The following is a 24,972-nucleotide window of genomic DNA, read 5'->3' on the forward strand; positions in this document are numbered from 1 at the left end:
TTACTATTCTACCTACCCTATACTATTCTACCTACCAATCTCCAATTACCATTCATACAATATCATAAATATGAATATTAATATAATCATAGCATCAAATTAATATCTCTAAAATAAGACTTTCAAAATCTGAGGTGCTACAGTGATATATTTAAATGATCGATCAAACATCCGATCAATCCTAATGAATTAGTTCGATTAATTGTGATAGGATCAAATGTTCGATCAAACATCTGATCGATCCTAGTGAATTAGTTCGATTAATCATGATAGGATCAAATGTTCGGTCAAACATCTGATCAATCCTAATGAATTAGCTCGATTGATCTTGATAGAATCAAATGTTCGATCGATCTTACTGAATTAATTCGATTGATCGTGAAAGGATCAAATTATCGATCAAACATCCGATTGATCATACTGAATTAATTCGATTGATCGTGAAAAGATCAAATGATCGATCAAACATCCAATCGATCCAGGTAAATTAGTTCGATTAATCGTGATAGGATCAAACGATCGATCAAACATCTGATCGATCCTAAGGAATTAGTTCGATTGATCGTGATAGGATCAAATGATCGGTCAAACATCTAATCAATCCTTGTGAATTAGTTCGATTGATCGTGATAGGATCAAATGATCGATTAAACATCCGATCGATCCTAATGAATTAGTTCGATTGATCGTGATAGGATTAAATGTTCGATCAAACATCCGATCGATCCTAGTGAGTTAGTTCGATTGATCGTGATATGATCAATTGATAGATCAAACTGGATACAATTGAAGGTTTGTAAGCTTTTTATATTATCTTAGTGCCTTAGTTATATTGATCTTATATTATCTTTGGATTTTGTATTATTTTATAATTAATTATAAGATAAATATCAACTTAATGATCTTTATCATAAAAATTTATTAAACAGAAACTTTTAGTTAATATTATAATAATAAAAACATATTACAAGAGAAAAATTAAAAAAACAAACATCCGATCGATCCTAATGAATTAGTTCGATTGATCATGATATGATCAATTGGATACAATTCTAGGTTCGATCGAACATTCAATTGAACTGTAAGCTTTTTATATTATCTTAGTGCCTTAGTTATATTGATCTTATATTATATTTGGATTTTGTATTATTTTATAATTAATTATAAGATAAATATCAACTCAATTATTTTTATCATAAAAATTTATTAAACGAAAATTTTTAGTTAATAGTATAATAATAAAAACATATTACAAGAGAAAAAAAAAACAAAAATAAATAAATAAATAAATAAAAATTAAAAAATTGTAAGTATAATTTTTTTATAATAAAAAAAAACCCCAAATAGCGGCGACATATTGGATCGCCGCTATTTGAGATAATTAGCGTCGACTCTATTGATTGGGCCAAATAAAATTAGCGCCATCTCTGAAATTGGCGCTAATTTTTTGAAATTTTCATACCATTTTTTTTGTTTTGTTTTCTGACTCAAAGTCCCAAAATCACTAACTCAAAATAAAATCACTCTCTCACACGATCTCTCTCTCTCTCTCTCTCTCTCTCATTCACTCCTAGAAACAGCGAAATCAAACCCTAGAGAAACGGCCTAGTGGAAAGCGTGGAGTTCTTAGGTAAAGGAAATCGCGTAAGAACGCCATTTCTGGACTGGGGGGGTTTTTGGTTGCTTCATCTGGGTTTTTCCCAGAATCCGCCATTTGAGAGAGAGATAGTTAGGGGTTGGGTGTGGGCAGCTTCACTGGAAATAGAGAGGTTGGTTTTCTGTGATTTGGGGCACTTCCGAGAGGTATTTTGTGGTGAGCAAAATGAAGTTTATGAAATTGGGTTCGAGGCCTGATGCATTTCAAGCGGAAGGGAAAGCTGTCAGGTGAGAGAGTCTTTTCCTTTATTTGTTTTACTTTCATAATATTATAATCCATATATAAGTTTTTTTCTGTGCTTTTTTTGTTTGTTTTTTGTTCTCTTTTTTGTTCATATTTAAACGCTAATTGTAATATATTTAAGCACAACTTTTGTTCCTGAATTTAAGTTTTTTGTTTGTTTGTAGGATTTGTATAATTGATTGTGTCTCTTTGTTATGCTCTGGCAGGTTTTAGTGAAAGCATACACTCTGTTTAATTTTGAGATTTATATGTGACACTATTAAGTGGACATTTCTTATCTTGGTTACAAATTCTCAAATTATTTATGCCTTTCTAAATGGGCAAAAAAGGGCAATACCCTTTTGAAAATTATTTCAGCGAATAAAAGTTGTAGGCAAAAACAGAAAGAGGGGTATTTTTATTTATTTTTTTATTTTGTGTAGTGGAATATTATCATTTGAAGGAGAGAGGAAGGGAAGAAGGGGGGGTATCTAAGGCCATTCAGGAGGTGGTCCAGCCATTTAACTGTCCTCTTTTAAAGAATTCGTGGTCCTGATATGGTAAAGACATCTGGGGTACCCAAGTTCTTTAATCATCAATCTGCCATGTTCTTTCTCCATACAATGACATTAATTCCACGAAACCATTTATGGTTTCTACCTACAAAAAAGTAATAAATTCTGATCTCACATGCAGATTTGGAAATATTATAGAATGCGTCAAACGGGTCAAAGGAAAAGTTGACCAGTGGATGGATGGTTTGACTGTCACTAATCTAGCTCTGTAGCTACAAGAGCATGCCTAATTATGAAATATCATATTCTTGCATGTGCACTTTGTCTAGTTGCATAATGAGATATCGGGTGTAAAAAACAGAGCTGCGTTGGTGGTTAATTCCATTAATTATGTGAGCACATGTTATGAAGCAAGTTGCATGTTTCTTTGGCTCTATTGGTGTGTTAACTGTGGGCAATTTCTATTGTAACTGAGGGCAAGTTCTACATATAGAAACAGAGCTTTGCAGAGGGTGATGCAGTTATAGATAATTAGAACTTTGTAGTGTTCTTGTGCTGATAAAATGAGGTTTCAGACCCTTTGATTCCTATCATACGCAAATGCTGAGAGATACATATGTCATCTGGTCCAGTGTGGTCTGTGTCTTTGTTTGTTTTTGTTTTTACATGTCTGCACAAGAGGAGAGAAAGTGGGAGGGGGATTCGAACTGGTGAACTATGCTTCATGAGGCGTGGCCCCTAGCCGATTAGGCTTAGGTTTGTGTCTTGGACGTTAATTTTGGTTAAGATTTTGGATTTTGGACACCGGAGAGTTTTTCTTGACATTCGTGTGTGAACTCAAGATAAACCTATTCATCTATTCAAGCATCGAGCATAATATGTTCTTATCTTTTCTTTTCTTTTTTTTTTCCCTGGGCGCAGTATGCCATATGGAACTTAGAAAATAGCTCTTATGTTACCTGCAGGGGCTTGTTATTTGGATTAGGGAGTTTTGGTACTCAACATTCATTTCACTTTCCTTTTAAGACAACTATCTTTGAACTAGGATAAGTTGGATTATCATACATGCAGCAACTGACATTCATTTCACTTTTAAGTTATGCTTTTTAAGAGTGAGAAGTGGTGGAAAATTGTGCTGCACTGTGACTGTAACTGTTAACTCTTTAGATCAAAGCTATCAAATTTTGGTGTGAGAGCATAGTGAAGTTTTCTAATCAATGTTGCTCCCAGCCCTTCTGGTACTGGTGCCTTTTATTAGGCTTGTTTTTGGGATTGAAGGTAGGTTCTATGTTCTTAGGAAATAGAAAACATTTCTATGGAGAATGTGTTGCATTACTGTAATGAAGAGTTCGATATCAAGTTTGTAGTTTTTTTATTTTTTGATAAGTAATATCAAGTTTGTAGTTTTTGAGAATGGATGAAAAGAGCTTAGTAAATATTCATATGACTTGTTGGCACCAGTTATTGAGGTCCATTAAATGAGTATGAATTGTGGAAAAGACTTTAAATCTGTCTATGCTGTTCCATGCAAAAACTAGTTTGAGCTGCTGAGTGGCAAGGTTATTTATCTTGTTTACTGTTGCAACCCATAACTTTGATTATTGTTGGGTTTACTTGGGTGTTTCAAATGTCTGATCTATGGTTGGTTTATGAAATGATGATGAGTTGTCTTTCTGCACATAATTCACTTTCCATGAGATGGTCATATGCATATAGATTTTCTATTGTACGTTCAAATTTCTTGTTTAAGAAAATTTGCACTAGCTTATCAACCTTTTTCCTAGTCCTTGACCCATGTGGTGCTAGTTTGTGTCATTCTTAAAGTTTATCAAATTATGAATGCCAATTGGTAATTGAAATAAATGAGAAACAAAAAGGCCTATCCAACAAATTATGAACATATTATATGGTCAGTTGCTAGCAAAGATTAGTGCTCTAGAGGTAAGTTTATTGCCACTACAAACATATTAAAGCTCCTGTTCCTCCTCCAAATCTTAGCTTTACAAATGGGAGGTCAGGTATTTATTCTTTTACCGGATGTTTATGAAATTCTTGGTTCATAGGTCAAAGTACACTTTATTGGTATTCACCAGTGAAATTCATGTCCTATTCATAGATATGGGCTCTCAAAATCATGGAATTATTTTGATCATGAGTCTAGCTCATACACTGATATGATATTTACCAAACTAGATGATTATTCATGTCATATTATCTCCAAAATCTGAATTGTTCCTTTCACTGAATGATTTTTATTCTTACACAACTTTCTGGCCAAAAATTTTGATAGCTTGCTTTCTTGCATGTACTCTTCATAAAGTACTTAAATGCTTTGACGTTTGATCTGCAACTCTGTGTATAGGAAATGATATCTCCTTCGGTGTCTTCTAAACAAATCGCTTGATAAAGTTCAAGCAGCAATTACAAGTTGGAAAAGAATTGTTAATATAGTATTTCTCTTAATCCAAAAGCCATTATCTTGTTTCTTGATAGTTGTCTAATTACATGCATGCACGCTAGAGCTGGGTACAGCACATACTCGTAGACATTGGGAATTTATAGAGGCCAATGAATTATAATTCTCTCCTTTTTTCTTTTTGGATGCTAAAGATAAAAAGCTAGAAATTATCAGTCTTTTTCACAAGAGTGTTTTATGTGCTGGATCCATGCATGCAGCAGTACATGTCGATCTGGTCCATTTATTGCTCAGAAACTTGAAATTTCCCCCTAAAGTTTCTGTCTTGCTCAGAAACTTGTTGGTTTTGTAAGCAATGCATGGTATGTAGATCTGCTAGGAGTTATTGTTTGAACTTCTGGAATTATGCTTATGTTTCTTGTTACATCCCTATTAGTTCTTCAATGTATATAAGATCGTAGACACTTGAGTTTACAAAAACTTGGTTCACTATTTACTCCATTGTAGCATGATAGCATCATCTGCTTGTCTAAGTACAAAACATGGAGAAGTACTACTTGCACATAATTGATTCACTATTACTCATGCTTTGCAATTTATGCAGGTTATTTAATTTTTAAATTCCATTATTTACAGAGGGAAATGCACAATTTTATGCTCCCTCTCTCTTTTCTTGTTCAAAAAAGCATATAACTCATCTTTTTACTGTACAAACATATCAATTTATCTTAAATCACATATGTTGCTAAATGGAATAATTCAAGTTCTGTAGAATATGTTGATACTATACTTTGAGTTTTGATTTATAGCAAGTTTTGATTGATATTGTTATAATGCAATTATGGAGATAATGTGGGATTTATATCTTGTCCACCTGGATTATTACTACACTTTCTACTATGCTACAAAGCTTGCTGCTGTGTTTGCAGATTCCTCATTTGAGAGCAGCTGAGTATAAGAGGTCTAGGTTATCGAGGAACCGAACGACTGCTAACCGGGCTTATGGTGGAGTTCTTTCTGGTGGTGCTGTAAGGAAAAGGTTTGTTTTTCATAGGCACAAGGATTTACAGTTTATCCATCTCTCTTTCTCTTGTGTGTGCTTGGGTGAATGAGCATCTGTCCTAACTGTTTTGTAAATTGTTCGATGGTGTTCGAGCCTTTTTGGTGGAAGAGTTCTACGATTCTGTGAAGAGAAAACACATAGAACTTGGGCTTTTGCAAAGAACGAAGACTCTATTGACAATCCTTGAAGCTCAAGTAAGGCTGTTAACTTGATGAATGCTTTAATTGTTATTAGCTGTGAAGTTCTGCAGTATGTTATATTCTGCGCTTGATTAGCAACTTCACTGATAAAAAGATTTCTTTTACACCTAAATTATTGGCATTGCTTGGATGTACCTCTCCCCTACTCACGCATGTTACCCATGTCTTTCATATGATTAGACATATGATTGATCATAAAGTAAAAGCTTTTATATATGCAAAATGAGGATAAAGTTGCAGATATGTCATTAGAGTAGATATGTCAAAATGAGGATAAGGTAGCTATGTAAATAGTAGCCTCCTACCACTCCTTTTATGCACCACCTTTAAACTTTACTTGTAGCTATATTTACTACATATGAGACACATGATATAAATGTGGTAGAGATCCCCATATGATTCAAGTGATCCCCATATAAACATGTTGAGAGATTAATCAGATGATACTTTGAGGATTAAACCAAAATTAAGTTACAAACTAAAATAATTAATCAGGTGTCCCTATTGTACAACAACCTCTTGGGAATAAAAAAACGATTGAAGAACTTAAAGAGAAGGAAAGTCAATTAATAGGATCTCACTATTGTAAACCTAGCTAGCTCCTAAAGATGGAAAAAATGATTGAAAAGATTAAAGAGATCCAAAATATTGACATGAGAGTGTTTGACTAAGGGTGGAACTAGAATTTTTTGCATGAAAAAAAAAATATTCAAAAGGAATTGTTTGTGAAGTAAAAAATTAGTTTGGGCCACTTCATAGAAAACATTATATTTTTTTTAAAGGACTTCATAAGAAATTTGTCATAGTACTAGTATGAGTATTAATAAGTAAGACTTATTATTACTTTGCATATATATCTTGAATCTTGTACTTAAAAGCTTTTGTGAGTGACTTATAAATCTGAAAATTTGATAATTGTGACAGAAAATTAAAACTTCTCTAAACACGCCTGTGATTAAATGTAGGTAAGGAGTAACTTGTGATAGTGAATAGAGATGAATAAGAGTTGGATGCAAGAACCTACTCGATGTTCCGATCGATATCTAAAAGGTGTTGAAGAATTCCTTAGAATGGCGCGTCAATGTGTGGATGTAAATGGTATTATGAGGTGTCCATGTCGTGATTGTGCAAATCGATATTTTCGTCATATTGAGTTGGTGGAGAGTCACTTGTATGAACATGGAATTGATCGCACATACACTCTATGGATATTTCATGATGAAGAAGATCCGTGTGGTATAAACGTGACTGCCAACTTACACACTGATACAAATGTGAGGATAAAGGAGGTTGATGAGATTAAAGAATTGTTAGGCAATGTTCAAATGGGGACATTTTTTGAAGCCAACATAGGTGAACCCTCTACTACTCCAGGTTTGACAACTAATAGTCACAAATATAGAACCCCTTTTGGTCGATTATGGGAAGATGGCATGGGTGGACTTTATCCAGGCTGTAATAAATTTACAAAAGTAGCTTTCATTTTGAAGATGCTTCATATAAAGACAATTTGCAACATGAGTAACAAGGCATTCGATATGATAATTAAATTGATAAAGGAGGCCCTTCCTGATGGAGACACATTGCCACGCTCGTACCAAGAAGTAAAGCGATTTTGCCGAGACTTGAGTTTTGGTTATGAGTCGATACATGCATGCAAGAATGATTGTGTGCTTTTCTGGAAGGAACATGCTGATAAAGTAAAATGCCCAACATGCAACACTTCAAGATGGAGTTGTGTTAAGGGTAGTGGCAAGAAAATTTCTCAAAAGGTCTTGCGGTATTTCCCAATAAAACCGAGGTTGCAATGATTGTTTATGTCAAAAGATATGGCCAAACATATGAGGTGGCACAAAGATGAACGAAAAGATGACGGCAACACTCTAAGACACCCAGCCGATGGTCTTGCGTGGAAAGAGTTTGATAAAGAACATGAATGGTTTGCTTGTGATTCCCGCAACGTGCGACTTGGTTTGGCAAGTGATGGTTTCAACCCATTTGGTAATATGAGTACCACATATAGCATATGGCCAGTAGTAGTAATGCCGTACAATTTACCCCTATGGATGTGTATGAATGACTCAAATAACAATGGGTAAGTTAAATTCAATTTAATACTAGAATAGTTCATAACTTATGGTTTCAGGTTAGGAATATGTTCATTCATTTTCATTTGTTATCATTTTGTTACTAAAATAACAAAGCATTCAAGACGATACTTGATCATAGAGAGTTGATCAGCAAGTGATGTAATCATAGAAGCAGTCCTAAAGGATTTTCATGAACGAAGAGCTCTCAAGGTACTTTTAGACCCACTTCCCATTTACTGTAATCATTTTTTTCTATTTCTCCTATGCTTGGATCCTGGGGAAGAGTAACGATTTGTTGTTCTCCTATGCTTAGTTTAAGGTAATATTTTGTTTTTGTTTTTGTACAAGGTTTTTCGATTTTCACTGCAATCATACAGGGGGAGAGATTTGATGCTATTGCTTCAACTCAGTTATTATTTATTTTTTTTGTTTTTGGATGAATAAGCAACTTCATTAACAAAACAAACCAAGAACACATCAACAACTAATACAAGCCTGAGAACAGACTGAAAACAGCCTACATAGAGGCCAAAAAACACCAAAACAGCGGAAAAAAACTCTAGCTTACAGCCCAAAACAATTAGACCAAACCCTTACAGAGGGCTAAACAAAAGCCTAAGCAAGCTTTCATTTTATGGCTTGCCATGAAGGATAGGTTGGTTACAGGAGTAAGGTTGCTGAGTTGGGGTTATAGAGGAGATATTCAATGCTGTTTTTGTAGGAATCAAATGGAGAGCCGAAACCATTTATTTTTTGAATGCAGCTTTTGTTATAGAATTTGGAAGTTTTGTATGACTAGATGCAAAGTGGCTAACCCCCCTATTATATGGGAGGATATTCTTCAGTTGGGATGTAGTTCTTGGAGGTGTAACACTCTTAAAGGCTTGCTTTGTAGGCTGGCTTTGGGTTCTGCAGTTTATAACATTTGGTGCACTAGAAATGAAATTAGGCATGCAGGCCATTCACACACTGAGGAGCAGATTTTGAAGAAAGTATTGTGGGAAGTTCGTTCTAGAATTGTTGGGAAAGGAAAGTTCCCAAGGACTAAGGAGAATATGGTACTCTGCTCCTTATGGAACTTGTCTGAAAGTCTGTTTTGTTGATGATATGTTGCAGGTTTTTTGTGGTTTGTTCATGGTTTTGAGGATATTCTGTTTCCTCTGTAAAGGGTGTTGCTGCAGATTTTATATGTGGCTTGTTCGAGGATAGGGGTTTCTTTTTTTCCTCAACTCAGTTGTTAATTCTTTTGTTTTTCTAATTTCCTTTTTTCTCTGTGTTTTCTTTTTCTTTATTATGTCTCTTTAACGGGCTAGAGAAGGAGCTTTCTCTGCTTTCCAAATGCAATGTTGCATAATTTCTAGGATTTGGGAGGAAGAAGTCATTTATAGCTCGCATTAGGTGCAATTAATAAGAGTTTGTGTTGTTTTGTGAATTTTGAAATGATCTCTGAGTTGATCACAGAGTATGAATTTCTATGTTGCTACAAAGGATTGGTGATAATTGTCAACATGCTTGCTAAAGTGGGATAGGAGCACAAGCTTTGAATAAGATAAACATATTCAATAAAGCATTCTAGTGTGAGATAAAAGAGGATTATGATTTATTAGATATTCTTAAAAAATCGCAAAGAAAGAAGGACTGAATTTGTTCTTGTGGGATTTGTCAAATATATGTTGAGGAGATTCTAGCTTTTGTTGATATTGACATTTGGCACTGTTTTTTCCATCCTTTTCTTCTCTTGGGCCTCAACACAGTTTGGTAGACATCATAGCAAGTGAAAGAATGTGGTTCTAAACGTTCAACTACTTTAAGTAAGAGTCCCACTTTTATTCTATTCTTGACAGAGAGGAGAGGAAGAATTAGGGTAGAGTAAAAAGTAACTTGAAAGTACCCGTGCAAGTGCTTCTTGTTATGAAGTGAACGCCTGCTCCATGGTCATTACAAATTAGTGTAATTTCTTTCCTATTATGTTCACGTGGAAGCTTAGAAAGAGGAATATATATATATTTTCTGTAGTACTCTAACCTAATGATGTATTTTCTGTAGGTTATCATTTGTTTTTTGGTTTCAATTTCAATTTGAGATAACTAATAATTTAATGGTGGGTAAAGTTTAGTCTTGCTGACATCAAATATTTTTTTTTTGGGATTTAATTATTGCAGTTGCTGGTACTTCTTCCCGTCCTCGCATTTTCAGAAAGGTCTCTCTCTCTCTCTGTCTCTCTCTCTCTCTCTCACACACACACTCACTCACTCACACACATTTTGTAGCAATGCAGATTATTGATTAATTGAAAGTGCCATTGATTCTGCAACAAGAGTCTGTTATGGAATAGGTTGCCTTTCTTGTTTCTTATTATTGAGTTGTTTTATGTTCTTATGCATCACTTTTTCCATAAATTTGATGTAATTAGCAAGAAGCTGAATATGAAGAGGAAGTATCTGAGGAAGAAGGATCTGAAGAAGAATCTGAAGGAAATAATGAAGTTAGTAATAATGACCAGCTTTTACTTTGATGGCTTTATTGTGCTTATGTTTTGGATTGTTTTATGGGTGTTGCTCATCAACATGATTCCATTGTCTTTTTCTCAACTAATGTTTAGCAGAAGCTGAAAGGCACTCAAGGTATTATCCAGATTGAAAATCCTAATTTGGTAAAGCCAAAGTCCTTGAAAGCCAGAGATATCGATGTAAGCTCCACCAAATTTTCTCATGCATTCTTCATTTATTAACTTATGCCAAAAAAAGAAGTAATGTTTTTTCTTCCCATGTAGTTGGGGAAACAATTGAACTTTCAAGGCGTGAAAGGTTTGTTAATGGTCACTTTTGTTCTTCAAGAGGACAATTTATGTTCTATTTCGAAGTGGGAGTCCATATTTTTTTATTTTTTATTTTTAAATATATCTTTGTGGTTTTCTTTGATTCTTTTTCAGTCCTATGACACAAATCTTCATTGAAGTACATACTTCTTTATACTTTTAACAGATTTGCATGTAAAGCAATTGTATTTATTATCAACTTTTGTGTATCATGCAGAGAGGAGATAGAGAAACAGAAAACTCATGAGCGATATATGAAATTGCAAGAACAGGGGAAAACAGAACAAGCTAAGAAAGATTTAGGTAATAAATCATGATAAATTACTCCTTTTCACTTTTAATTGTTGGTTCTAAGTGGTGGTGTGTGTAATGTAGGTTATGGATATTATTTTTAAAGATACAGATAAAACTTGGCTTGTAAAATTATTTTTTTCATCAAATTACAAACTGATAAGATTGTATTGTAGTTACAAATACTTTTATTGCCTCCTCCTTTCATGCTTCTATGTTGCTTAAAATTGACTGAATCTTGATGGCTGATTGACTAAGATTAAATAGAAAGTTGCACTCTTCTACTCCATGAGGAGGTATATAACTGTTTGAACATGACCCTTTTTAAGTAATGTATTTTTCTTATATTCTTGCTTTTGAATAATGTTATTCTGGAGTTTTTTCTTTCCTGGTTCAAGCGTGTAGTGTTTGCATATGAATTCTCTCTCTCTCTCTCTTCCAGGCATCATAGAAGCATTACTGCACTTACAAGCACATACGGGAAAGAGAATATTGATGAAGAATGGTGCACTTCTGACCTATATGGCTTTTTTGTTATTTTGTTTTTATAAATAAGATTCCTTTCTTTTTTCATAACTGAAAATGGTTTTGGAAATTTTCAGTAAGTTGTTTTTGAGTAATCGAGAAGTAGGATGTCCAGAATTTAAGTGAGTTATATCTGTTGTCCTATATGCTCTGCAAATCTTGGTTATCTTTGTTTACACTATGATGTATTGCACGTGCCATATCAATATATATATATATATATATATGTTTTTTTTTTTTTTTTTTGAGTTTTGAGTTTTTTAATTCATTAGTGGCAACCTATAAGTTGCCGCTAATTACAGACAAATAGCGGCAACTTTAAGTTGCCGCTAATGATAGAGGAATAGCGGCAACTCCAAGTTGCCGCTATTGACTTTTTTCAATTTTTTTTTTAAAATTTTCTTATATCATTAGCGGCAACTCTATGTCGCCGCTAATGACAGACAAATAGCGGCAACTATAAGTCGCCGGTAATACTGGAGAAATAGCGGCAACTATGGGTTGCCGCTAATGATAGAAGAATAGCGGCAACTCCAAGTTGCCGCTATTGACTTTTAATTTTTTTTTTTTTTTAATTTTCTTATATCATTAGCGGCGACTTTATGTTGCCGCTAATGACAGACAAATAGCGGCAACTTAAGGGTCATCGCTAATGACATACAAGTAGCGGCAACTTAAGGGTCGCCGCTAATGATACATAATAGCGGTAACCGTAGAACCATTTTGAACCATTTTTCCTGGCAAAAAAAAATGTATTAGCGGCGACTTAAAGTTGCCGCTAATGAGTTGTCATTAGCAGCAACTTTGAAAGTTGCCGGTATTTAGCTTTACCGTCCACTTACTACCAACCACCAAATAGCGGCCGCGTGTTGCCGGTATTTGTAAATAGCGGCAACTTGGGGTCGCCGCTAATGACCATAATTTTTGTAGTGATTACCTGTGTCGGAATTTCGTTAAATGAGAAAATGCCAAATAGCTGCCGCAAGATATTTGAATCCACTGAGCTTCCAATGTATATTAAACAATCATCACCATTCTTAAGAAGATAAATTCTCCCATCATTCGTGTGTTCGCTAGAAAGAGGAATCGCAGCAAGAACAAGAGATTCATCACCCTCCTGTCAGCTTGCAAAAGGTTACCACTGGTATTAAATCAATTTAGGAACATCACCCAATATAATTAATAAGCACAGTTCGAACCTTTGAATTAAGGTCATGGATAGCCACCATCCTGGGCTACACAAATGGAATTGCCAATGGAGTAGAAATGGAGGACACATAATTGATCCAAAAAGATTGTTCATCTATTGTTCCATCAGTTCGCAATCCCTTACTCTTAATTAATGCTGAAAAGGAACAAAAGAATGAAAGTTTTGAACTCGTTCACTAAACTTCCTAAGAAGCTGAACCATACCCTTCCCATGATTCAAAATATTAACCAATGGAAGACACTTGTTTCAAGACAGTGGCATCATTAATAACAGAAAATACAACAAATCTCTAGAGAAAATGAAGATTAATTTTAAACTTGTATAGAGTAAAATCTATCTTAAACATTTAAAATCAAGAAAAAATAAAAATAAAAAGAAGCTCACTTATTTTTATGCTAGGAAAGAGGGTGAAAATTCTTTTGTGAAGGAGAGGGCCGGGGGGGTTGGGGGGTAACAAAGTGAGACCTCATTGACACCCATTTTACTTGTAAAAAATATGGCACTCAACTTCAGATAGGCTAATTGTTTGTTCATGTAAGACGTGTCACCTTAACATGTGACACCCACAGGGTTTAGTATATGACCACTTGATAGGGGGAAAGGAATGTGAATTTATCACGACGAGAGGCCTGTACGAGCTCCTGTTGAAGGCTCTAAGTTGAATCATCTGGCTGCAGATGCAGGTGCAAGCACAGATCAGAGTGGCAATATCCACGCCATATTACGTGATTTATTCGGCATGCATGATGTCAGGGAAGACAACGTTGAGCCTTAAGTCGTGGTGTAGGGTGATGAAGAACATATTGTGCATGATGAAGCTGACGGAGGTGACACACAAAAGTACGAGGACTTGCTTAAAAAGGCAGACAAGCCACGTCACGAGAAGACCAGACATAGAAAACTTAGTGCCACTGTACATCTGTACAACTTGAAGTATGTGGGTGAACTTAGTAACACGATATTCTCATCTTTCCTCGAGTTCATCAATTAGTTGCAACTTGCAGATGATGGTGGTCTACCAGTTAATACATATGAGGCCAAAAGATTTCTAAGGGACATGGGACTCGGGTATGAGAAGATTTTGGCATGTTGTAATGACTGTATATTGTTCTAGAAGGGCAACAAGGACTTAGATTCGTGTGTTAAATGTGGAGAATCTAAGTGGAAGGACGAAATTCATTTAGACAAGAATGGCCAACCCATATCGCCGAGTAAGAGACGTCCGGTGGAGGTGTTGTGGTGGTTTCCAATCATACCACGACTACAGAGGTTGTTTATGTCGCAGCATACCACGCCCTATATGAGGTGGCATGCAGACGGCTGCACACAAGACGGCATATTGAGGCATCCAGTCGACGGTGAAGCATAGAAATCATTTGATAATTTACATCCAAAATTTTCATCAGACAGTAGGAACGTAAGGCTTGGCATAACCTCAGATGGGTTTAATCCTTTTGGAAACATGAGCACATCCCGTGGCACTTGGCTTGTGATGCTTGTACCGTACAACTTGCCTCCTTAGACGTGCATGAAACAAACGTCTTTCATATTATCCCTGATTATTCCAGGCCCAAGTTCGCCTGAAATGGATATAGATGTCTACCTTCAACCTTTAATTGAGGAATTACAAGAATTATGGAATATAGGGGTACGCACATTTGATGTCTCCACGAAGAAGAATTTTGCGCTGCCAGCGTAGTTGATGCGGACAATTAATGACTTTCCCGCATACGCAGATTTGTCTGGATGGCCTACGAGGGGTGGAAAGGCATGTCCTTGCTGTATGCATTCAACAAGGTCTATATGGTTGAAACACGGGGAAAAAAGTTTACTTTATGGGGCATAGGTGATACTTGCCCACAGATCATTTGTGGAGGCGGAACAAAAGAACATGGAAAAAATGTAGCTTACGCCCCTGAAGTTTCAGGAGTTTTTCAGTTTTAACCCCAAAGTTCAAAAATTGGCAATGTACCTCCTTGAAGTTTAAAAAATGTTCAATTTAAACCCTCCGTTAAATTTTTTCGTCTAAATGGATGGAACTCACTCCACGTGCTTCTCACATGACTTATTAACCCATTATCTTATAATTTTGCCCTCAATCTAACCTAATGGGTTTACGTGATTACCCTCCCCCTTTTGAACCCCACCCACACGTTGCTCCTCATCTTTTTAACTCCAACAAACCCACATAAGAACAAACCTGAAGCACAACAACGTGAAGAGATTCCAGAACTCTCATACTCCTAGCCTAGCAATAGCAACGAACTCGTGGAGATTTCTTCGCCATTTCTTATGAGGTATGCCCTAATTTCAGAATATGAGATCATCTATTGTTTTAGGGTTTTGTGTCAAATGATGTGTTTTGTTTAAAATTGGGGGTTTTGTAGGAATATTGTTTAGGGGAATATTATATGCCTCTTGTTTATTCTTCTTTATTATGGTTTAGCTTCCAATAAACATTACTTTTTTCATGCTACAACGATTAATAGATGAATTAACTATGTAGTGAACGGTTGTAAGCACTTGTAGCTTGGTTGGCTGTCGTTATTTTCTGTGGTCTGAGGTAGTAGTTAATAAAATGCTACGTAATTAATTAAAGAAGGAGAGGAGCAGACAAAGCTCAACAGTATAAGCCCGAAGCTTAGCCTGAAATAAGCTTCCTCCACTCATCTTCTTCTTTAATTATTTTGCCAAAAAAGAATAGCGTAGGTTTCAGAATACCTTGGTCACAAGCATGCATTATTACCCCTTTGAAATGTGAAAAACAATAAAACAAATGTGCAAGCGAACTAATTATGTATTACTATATCATGTAGAATGGATACCTCAAATGAAGGTGCAAGCTTTTTTGGTTAAGCTCATAGCAGTTCTTCATCTATGATGTGGCGCATTTGCTTCTGCGAGCGGCCGACTATTGTCAAAACTACTAACACTGAGAAAAACTTTGGAAGGAGGTTTGTGAGTTGCGAAAACTGGAAGGCAAGTACTTGATATTTTATGTAATCAATATATGAACTGTCATTGTTTGCTGCTTTTGTTTAGTTTATTCAATTAATTTATGTTGGTAATTGTTAGTTGTAGTGTGTTTGATAGATTAACCAAGATTGTGGTTTCTTTGAATGGCTTGATCCTAGAATGTGCTCCTTTGGTAAGAAGGTAGTACATCGTTTGCATCGAAGGCATGAATATTTGGAGGCTCAAGCGAAATGATATGAAATATTGGTTGAAGTTGAAGTTGGGAAGTGAGAGCAGAAAATGAGAAAAAAAAACTGTTCAGCTGAAGGTAGAAATTGAGAGTGAAGCTTGGCATATGAAGGAACAATTGCTGAATAAGATATCCCAGTATTGTAAACAAATCGAGATTGTGGACATAAAGATGAATGCAATGAAGAAGAATTAGCATACAATCATTGTGTGTTCATGGATCGTAATGATGTGTGCATTATTCATGTTCTTCTTTGGATAGATTCCCAATGGTCACCATGTTTGCAAATTAGGTCGTGTGATGTTGTCCTGAGGTTGGTCGTTATGGTGGAGCTAGTGGATCGTGCTGTAGTTTTTTGTTGTGGTTTTGTGATATGTTAATATATTAACCAATGTGTAGTATGATAGAACTATGTAGTCGTATGTGGGGTTATTTTGTTAAAGACATTAGTCCCTATGTTGGATCATGAATTTGCCAACTCTATTAGTCCTATGTGGGATTTGTTTAGTTTAACGGCTTTAGTTCTATGTGAGATTTGTTTAGTTGAAAGGCATTAGTCCCATATGAGATTTGTTTAGTTTAAGGGTTTAGGCCCTAAACCCTAAACTGGAGTTAAACCCTAGTTTAACTCCATTAGTCCCAAGTGTGATTTATTTTGCATTATTGTGTTGAAGACCTTATTGTGTTCAAGACCTTCCAACGAGTATGTAGTGGATAAAAAGAATATACCAAAAATACTAATGCTGTACATTACATTGAAAGATCCTCATACCAAAACAACATACCAAAAATACTAAAGCTGTACATTACATTGAAATATCCTCATACCAAAACAACATACCAAAAAATATCAAAGCTGTACATTACATTGAAAGATCCTCATACCAAAACAACGTACCAAAAATACCAAAGCTGTATATTACATTGAATGTATTGAAATATCCTCATACCAAAACAACATACCAAAAATACCAAAGCTATACATTACATTGAAAGATCCTCATACCAAAACAACATACCAAAAATATCAAAGCTGTATATTACATTGAATGTATTGAAATATCCTCATACCAAAACAACAAACCAAAAATACCAAAGTTGTACATTACATTGAAATATCCTCATACCAAAACAAATACCAAAAATATCAAAGCTGTTGCTAACAAACATCGAAAGTTCGGCATCAATTACAAACGACAAAAACATAGCAAATCACATTTACATGTCATTGTACTAAACTTAGCAACTAACATACCAAAACAACAAATTTACATGTCATTGTAGATAACACCTAACATAGCAAAACTAAATTGTGATAATTTACAAGTATAAAACATTTCTGGCTATGGCTTCCAATCTGGATTTTTTCTTTTCCTCTTGGCTTCCATAATTTTTATTCCCTTTTTGACTGTTGTAACAATGTGTTTGCCTTTCACTTGGTTTGATGATGAAGAAGCATTTACACCACCTCTGCCTGCCATAGATGGTGTTCCACCACCCCTAGCTGCACTACGCCTTGCTGCCCCACCCCTGGCTGCACCACCCCTTGCTGCACTACCCTTGACTGCCCCACCCTTTGTTGCCCCACCCTTGGCTGCACCACCCCTAGTTCTAGTTGATACAGTTGAACCACCTCTTGTTAATAGACCTTTTCTTGTAGATCTTGAACTTCGGCCACCCCTAGTCAATGGCCCTCTTCTTACAGCAGTTTTAGTTTCACAATCATCTTCAGTTAGGTCAATGTGTATTGGGCCAGTTTTTTTTTTTTTTGGGAACACTTTGACAAATACCAGCTATCCGATCCGAACGGTGAGTCCTTGTTGCAGGCCCTCCTATGGACAACTTAGGAAGTACTAGATCATTTGTTAAGGCTCTAAGTGACGCACCCCATGCTGGAGGTAGTACAATGCCTACACCAAATCCATGTTCATGAATAACAGATTTAGGTGGAGGTGATACTCTTCCTTCATCAGCAGATATAGTGGGAGGTGATACTCTTCCTTCGACAGCACCCCCAGTGGGTGGTAATTCTCTGCGTACATCAGCGAATCCAGGGGGAGGTGTGTGCTCTCACTCGTCAACAAGCTGTGGGATGTCAATTTCCTTTCTCTTGGAATGTGCACTAACACTTGTAGATGCTTTCCTATTGGATATGCCCTTCTTCTTTATATGTTAAAAAAAAAAAAAAAAAGTTATATAAAAGATAATTAGGAGGGTAAAAAAAAACCCTAATAGAAAACAGGTATGAGGTTAGATTTAATTACCATAAAAACAGTAGATGATTGAGGACCTAATAGTCCACCACCACATAATGCCCTAATTAAAGACATATCCTGCTAAAAAACAAAATTAGTTGAGAATGATGGCAAATAGCATTTAAGTTTTAGCACAATTGTTCTACAATAACATGTTAAACAATGGACTACAATAATACCAGATCATTGAAGTACCTTCTCCATAACTTTTTGTTTGTTTTTGCTAACTTCAGGTGTATTGGAACCATCCATTTGTGACTGCACATGTTATTACAAATATCTACCTAAATTAATAGGCAAATAATTGTATGTTTTACCCGCAAGTGCACGAGGTCAACATAGTAGTATAAGGTGTAAGTACGGAGTCATTCGCACGAGGATTGCTAATTTTGCTTAAAATTAATTCCAAAAGTAAAACAAAACAAAATTGAATTTTTTGATTTGATGATAATAAAAAGGTAGAGCTTTGATATCCACCACTAATTATATTTAGATAATATGTCAATGTGCCAATGTTTTAATCATGTTATGTATATCTAATGTTTGTCAACCTAAGGGCATGGGTGTATACTCTTTAAGCTATAGATTTTCCTAAGCAACTAGTTAGGCATGGGTGTATACTCTAATTCTTTTCTTTCTTAAAGGATTTAGCATGGGTATATACTAAGTTGTTCTTTAAGAAAGCATATATTCTGTAGAAATCGACAAACACATGAGACCTAGGGCATGGGTGTATACTCCCAGTTCCCCATGTTGATTAACCCAAGAATCTGGTGTGGATTTCTTTTATTACTCTTATTAAAACCAGGACTCGGTCATCCAAATTGGTTTAACTAACTAGTCCATACCACATGCATATGTTGATCAGGCACACACATATGAGGAATTTATGAAAGTAGGCATTAATCAAGTTAAATATCACAACATGATCATCACAAGGGCGCCAATATTGAATATTAACTAAACATAACTAGGACTTCAATCTAGCCCTACTAAATAATTAGTTACACATTATAAAAGAAAAAGGAAAAGGTAAAGAAAGAACCGAAAAGTAGCCTCCAATTCCTCTCCCAAAGTTGTGTCTTTTTCAGCTTGATTATTCTCAAGGTTTAGAGGTCTATTTATAGGGCTTTAGAAGTCCTTGTTACACTAGTAAACCTAGGAAATTCGTAGGGTTTTACTCCTATTACAAGTGGGAATTGGAAAACCCTAATATGGAAATACTAGCAATCTTGCATCACTCTTGATGTGTCACCTGCGCACGGGTGCGATCGATCGCAACCCGTGTGCGCTCGATCGCACATGGCCGCTTCATGCTTTGTCTTCTCTGGTATTGTGCTCGATTGCACTGTCAGGGGCTCCAACTTTTCCCAATTTCTCTCATTGAGCCCAAATCTTCCATATTTACTTCATTTTCTTCCAAAAGCCTACAAAAACAAGGAAAACACAAAAAGGAACTAAAATGGCATGAATTAACTAAAACTAAAGGATTAAAACATGTAAGTTATGGGCTAAAAATATGAATATTTTAGCACTTAACACCCCCCCAAACTTACATATTGCTAGTCCCTTAGCAATACAAAACTAAAAACTAAATGGAAAAACAGAAAACAAAAAGATAAATCCATCTTTCGTGGGATGTACGATTGCATTTAGCGTATGCAACAAGCCTTTTAAACCTCTAGGAATTCCCTAGAGGACGAGTGAAGTTTCGTGAGGGTTTTCCAGGAATGTTACCCACAAACATCATGCATAGTTCATGTTATTCCAAAAATTAAGGTATCACTTTAAGATCATGATTTTCATTCATTAGCAAGCTTAAAAAAATGAACTCCATCTTCACAATGAATTGGAATCTCAAAGTTTAATTACTTACAAAGGACATGCTAAAATATCACAAGTTTGAAAATAGTGTAAAGCGAACTAGCACAAAACTATAAGGCTTCCAAGTATTTCCAATGTGCAATGTCTCCATATCTCAAAATTCACTCAAATCCCTATTAGAACGAACAACAATGGCATATTTCTTTTCTTCTTTTTTCTCTCTTTTTTTTTTTAGTCAGGTTGTGCAATGTTTGGTTCCCTTAAGCTTTCTAATTGACCCATGTAACGAGTGTTAAGTCAATGACTCCCAAACCATATGGTTTTAGGGCATTAGGTGTAGAGACACCCCTAAGGACCTACTAACTCGAGTCAAAAAGGTTACAAAATCAAACTAAACATACCATCAATCAAATCAAAATTTTTCACTTTTTGACTTGAACACTCGATGCTTTCAGGCAAGAGGTCCAGTTACTCAGTGAGAAGCTTATCAAAGAGGTCCAGTTACTCAGTGAGAAGCTTATCAATGTCATCTAGTTTCACCCAAGACGTGAAAACACACATATCAGACTTTCATGTCATACCCCACAAATTATGTGCTAATGTGCTTGTGTAAGATTAGATCAAACATGTGAATTCTTAACGGTCCTAAGCAAGTAACCAAACTGAAAAACTTAATTATCAGATCATGTGTTCAAAATTTTAAGCTCACCAATGAAATCAAATCACAATTCTTAAGATCAACCAAAATTTTAAGGCAAACATGAACATGCATATAATTTTTTTTTTCTTTTCACAAACAACAAAAATAAACTAAAACTGGGACAATTTTTTTTTTCTTTTCACAAAAAATAAAAATAAAATTAAATTGGGACAAAGAGTGTGTAAAGTGTCTCCCATACCCCCAAATTCAAACTACACATTGTCTCCAATGTGTCTATAACATGAAAAGAATTTACCTAGGATATGGATGAAATTGTCTGGAATAGCATGGCTTATAGCACACCCCCAAACTTGAACTGAAGCACACTTGTCCCTACAAAACAAAATACTAAAATAACAACGGAAAACTTAAAATAAAAACAAATAAACAAGGAAATAAAAATGATACGTTATAAGGTGCCTGATAAGTGCCAAATATTGCATATTTGGACCCCTTTATTTACATTAGTTAATCCTTTAGCTGTGTCGTTATTTAATATTTTGTGTTAGTTTTGTGTTTTTAGTATTTTGTAGGTCATTGAAGAAAAACTACAGCTTTAAAGGGAAAAATGCGAAGTTTGGAAGAAAGCATACTTTGAGAAGACCTAGATGATGTGGTTAAGTCTAACCAAATCCAAGAAAGGTTAAATCAGATTAAAGTTCAGATTGGATAAGATTTCGGATCGGATTCAAATTCAGATTCTGCACACGTCTTAGTATTTTGACCATAACTCTCTGCTCAAATATCGGATTGAAGTGATTCAAACGGAATTGGAAAGCTAGCTCAAAATACTACAATTTGTTGTGAAATAGGATTTTCGTAATTCGTACAGTTACTATGTCAAAATCGCCCCGCAATTAAAGGACACAAATCTGGACGAATCCTATTCCGATTTCAGACTTCTATTTTGACTGGGAGACAGACCTCCGAATTATCTAGGTTTACTTGGGCTTCTAGGACTTCCCTAAGCCTATAAATAGACTTCTTTGCATTCAAAAAAAGATACACAATCCTAGAGAGCAAAATTCTTTTGTTTAGTTTTTCTTTAGGTTTAGGTTTAGGTTTAGATTTTATTTTTATGTGGAGCTAAATTCCCAACTAAGGTTGGGGATGAAGCCTCACCGATGAAGAATATCAATACTTTTATGTAAGTTTTTATTATTCTGATTTTATTGGGTTTTATATTTCAATTGTTTTACTTCTAATCAATTGTATGGAGTGATTCTTGGATATCTCTTGTGATTCAAGGATACATTTGATGATTTGAGATAATTTCATATGATTGATTGCTTGGCTTTTAACTCATAAAAATTGGATATCCCTTGTGATTTGTTCTACGGATACATCTGGTGTTTCAATTTAATTTGGATTCCTTTTGTGATTTGGTCAATGAATGGATACATGGGATGGTTTTGATTAATTCTTTGAAGTATAGTAAAACATATCTATGATTTAATTTGTGAGAACTTCGGATTAATATTGATGAACATAAAGTATGTTGTTATGATTTGGTGAGTGTGAATTCCCAAACCTTAGTACCTTTATCCTTAGATTTACTTATTTTATTTAGTTTATGTTTATCCTTTAATTTTCAAAACTCAAAAATCAAAAACCCTTTTGGAACTAGATTAGGATTTAATTAGTTTAGATATAAATTGCTCTTTCAAAAAATACAATTCTCTGTGGGATCGACCTCGCACTTGCAATCCATTAAACTACAATCGATTCGTGCACTTGCGAGTTAAATAAATTTGCACAACAGTGCCTCCCATGAGCGCTAAGTTTAACGTCTTCAGCCAGACTGTTGTTCCCTTTTAAACTTGAAACACCAATCTTTTCTTCTCTTGCACCAAAGAGAATGAATTTTTCCTATTTCAGGGTGATTCCAACTGTCTATAGATCGGGTAGACCATTCTGAGTCTTCTCAAACAGTTTCTCATCCGGAAGGGAATCATGAACTGGAATAAAATAAGAAGAAAACTCAGGGAGCTTTTCTATCTTGATGTCCTCAATTTGCTCATCACATAACCCCAGCAAACTTCTGTCTTGGACTCTTGGTAATTCGAGAATAGGAGCTGATGTTGATGAAGTCTTAGTGCTCTCTTCCTTTTCCCAATGTGGTTCCTCTAAAACCTCAGTTTGCTCCTCCTTCCTCTCTTCTACCTTGTTGTTCTCAAGAGTGGAATCCAATAAGGCCTCAGCTTGCTCATGTATCATGTCAAGGTCCAGATTAAATTCAAATTGAGCAAAGTATTCTACCAACGGATCCTCTAGACTTGGCTCACTACATATCTTAGCTTGCTTGAGGAATTTGTCAAGATCCAGGTCACATCCAATTTGATCAAAATGCTCTCCCACCGGATCCTCAAGACTTGGCTCATTAGAAGTTTTAGTGTACTCAAGTAGCTTGTCCAGGTCTAGGTGTCCTCCAAATTCATCAAAGCGCTCTCCCAAAGGGTTCCAAAGACTTAGCTCACAAAAAATTTCCTCAACAATTTCTTCATTCCAAGGTGTGGTGATTGGTTGCTCATGATAATAAGTGCACTTGTCCTTCATGTATTTTCCATGAGGAGTGGTCACTGATTGACTTTGACACTCTTCTTCATGGTATTGTTGAGGCCAATTGACGGGAGGTGGCTCCTCTTCATGAGCTTCTATCTTGGTAGCGTATTCCAAAGGAGTATGATTGGCCATGGAACTGCAGAGATGGCTCCTCTTCTTGGTGTTGTGAAGGCCAATAGATGGGAGATGGCTCCTCTTTATGATAATGTTAGGACAACTTGATGAAAGATGACTCCTGATCTGCAATTGAAAACATGGGACAAGTCTTAGTGGTGTGGTCAATATGGGAACATATGGCACATACCTTGACTTGTGTAACTTGTTGAACAGGAGCATTGCTATGATTAGTCATAGCTTTCATGAACATGTCCAGCTTTTTCTCCATGGCAGCCATTTGAGCCTGAATTCCTCCATTGGTGCTCTCTTCATATATGTCTTTTCCTTTGAGTCCTTGTTTCCCTTTAGATGAGAATTGTTGAGAGTTCTCATGTAAGGTCTCAAAGAGTTCTATGGCTTCCTCACCGCTTTTCTCCATCAACATGTAACCACAAGCTAAATCGACAAGACTTTTGTTAGGATCATTTAAACCCTCATGGAATGCCAATACCTGATCGTCTTGAGATATATTGTGATGAGGGCATCTGAGAAGTAGCTCATTAAAGTGTTCCCATGCCTCAAAGAAAAGGTCTCCATCTCTTCGCTGGAAAGTCATAATTTCCCTTCTCAATTGCCTTGTCTTTTGGGCTGGGAAAAATTTCTTTAAGAACTTTGTGGCCATCTCATCCCAAGTATGAATAGAACCTGCGGCCAAAGAATTGTACCATCTCTTAGAATTATCTTTTAAAGAAAAAGGGAAGAGGACTAACCTGATTTCTTCTGGAGTTAAACCCTGAACATTCTAAGTCCTGCAGAGATCACAGAATTCTTGAATATGCCAATATGGGTTCTCTATAGGTGTGCCTTTATAGTGTGGACTCATATTGAGCAACGGGGATAAATCGTAACTGCTCTGCACAATGGGCTGAAAATTAATGCATGATGGCTGGTTGAGGATCTGGGGACTGAATGAACTTTTCATAGGTCTTCGCACGGAGGTATATTGCTTCTCAACATGATTAAAACAAAAAGAAAATTAAATAACAAAACAAAAATAAAAGAAATAAATCAAAACTGTAATTAGTGCAGTAACTGTGCCGCTCTTTGGATGTGCGATCGATCGCACCGTGATGTGCGCTCGATCTCACTGATGCACTCGATTGCCCTAGTTGGGCGCTCGAGCGCACCTCCAGAGGCAAAACAGGAACTACAGAAAAACAGAAAAACAGAAAAATTTAAAACAAAAATAAATTAAAGAAAAAAAACAAAATCGGAAATTGAAAATTAAAATAATACAACTAAAGGAAATTAATTCTAAACAAA

At 35.6% G+C, this 24,972-nt stretch overlaps 1 long non-coding RNA gene and 1 other non-coding gene across 9 annotated transcripts; both read left to right on the forward strand.

Moving 5' to 3' along the window:
- The first annotated feature begins 5,966 nt into the window (after window positions 1-5,966).
- Window positions 5,967-16,513, forward strand: LOC132178612 (uncharacterized). 8 transcript variants are annotated; one of them, XR_009439840.1, is made up of 9 exons: window positions 5,967-6,067; window positions 7,039-8,168; window positions 8,278-8,373; window positions 10,326-10,363; window positions 10,577-10,648; window positions 10,769-10,852; window positions 10,937-10,970; window positions 11,199-11,284; window positions 11,715-12,034. It is a non-coding gene; the product is annotated as an uncharacterized LOC132178612 (long non-coding RNA). The 8 variants fall into 8 exon arrangements; XR_009439841.1 differs by adding an exon at window positions 15,824-16,513 and having other exon boundaries at window positions 10,769-11,284; window positions 11,715-11,777; XR_009439838.1 differs by having other exon boundaries at window positions 10,769-10,970.
- A 7,663-nt stretch (window positions 16,514-24,176) lies between these two features.
- Window positions 24,177-24,284, forward strand: LOC132180158 (small nucleolar RNA R71). The gene has a single exon (XR_009440051.1). It is a non-coding gene; the product is annotated as a small nucleolar RNA R71 (small nucleolar RNA).
- Window positions 24,285-24,972: the final 688 nt, after the last annotated feature.

This window comes from Corylus avellana, chromosome ca4 (assembly GCF_901000735.1).
Source record: "Corylus avellana chromosome ca4, CavTom2PMs-1.0".
Taxonomy (NCBI): Eukaryota; Viridiplantae; Streptophyta; class Magnoliopsida; order Fagales; family Betulaceae; genus Corylus; species Corylus avellana.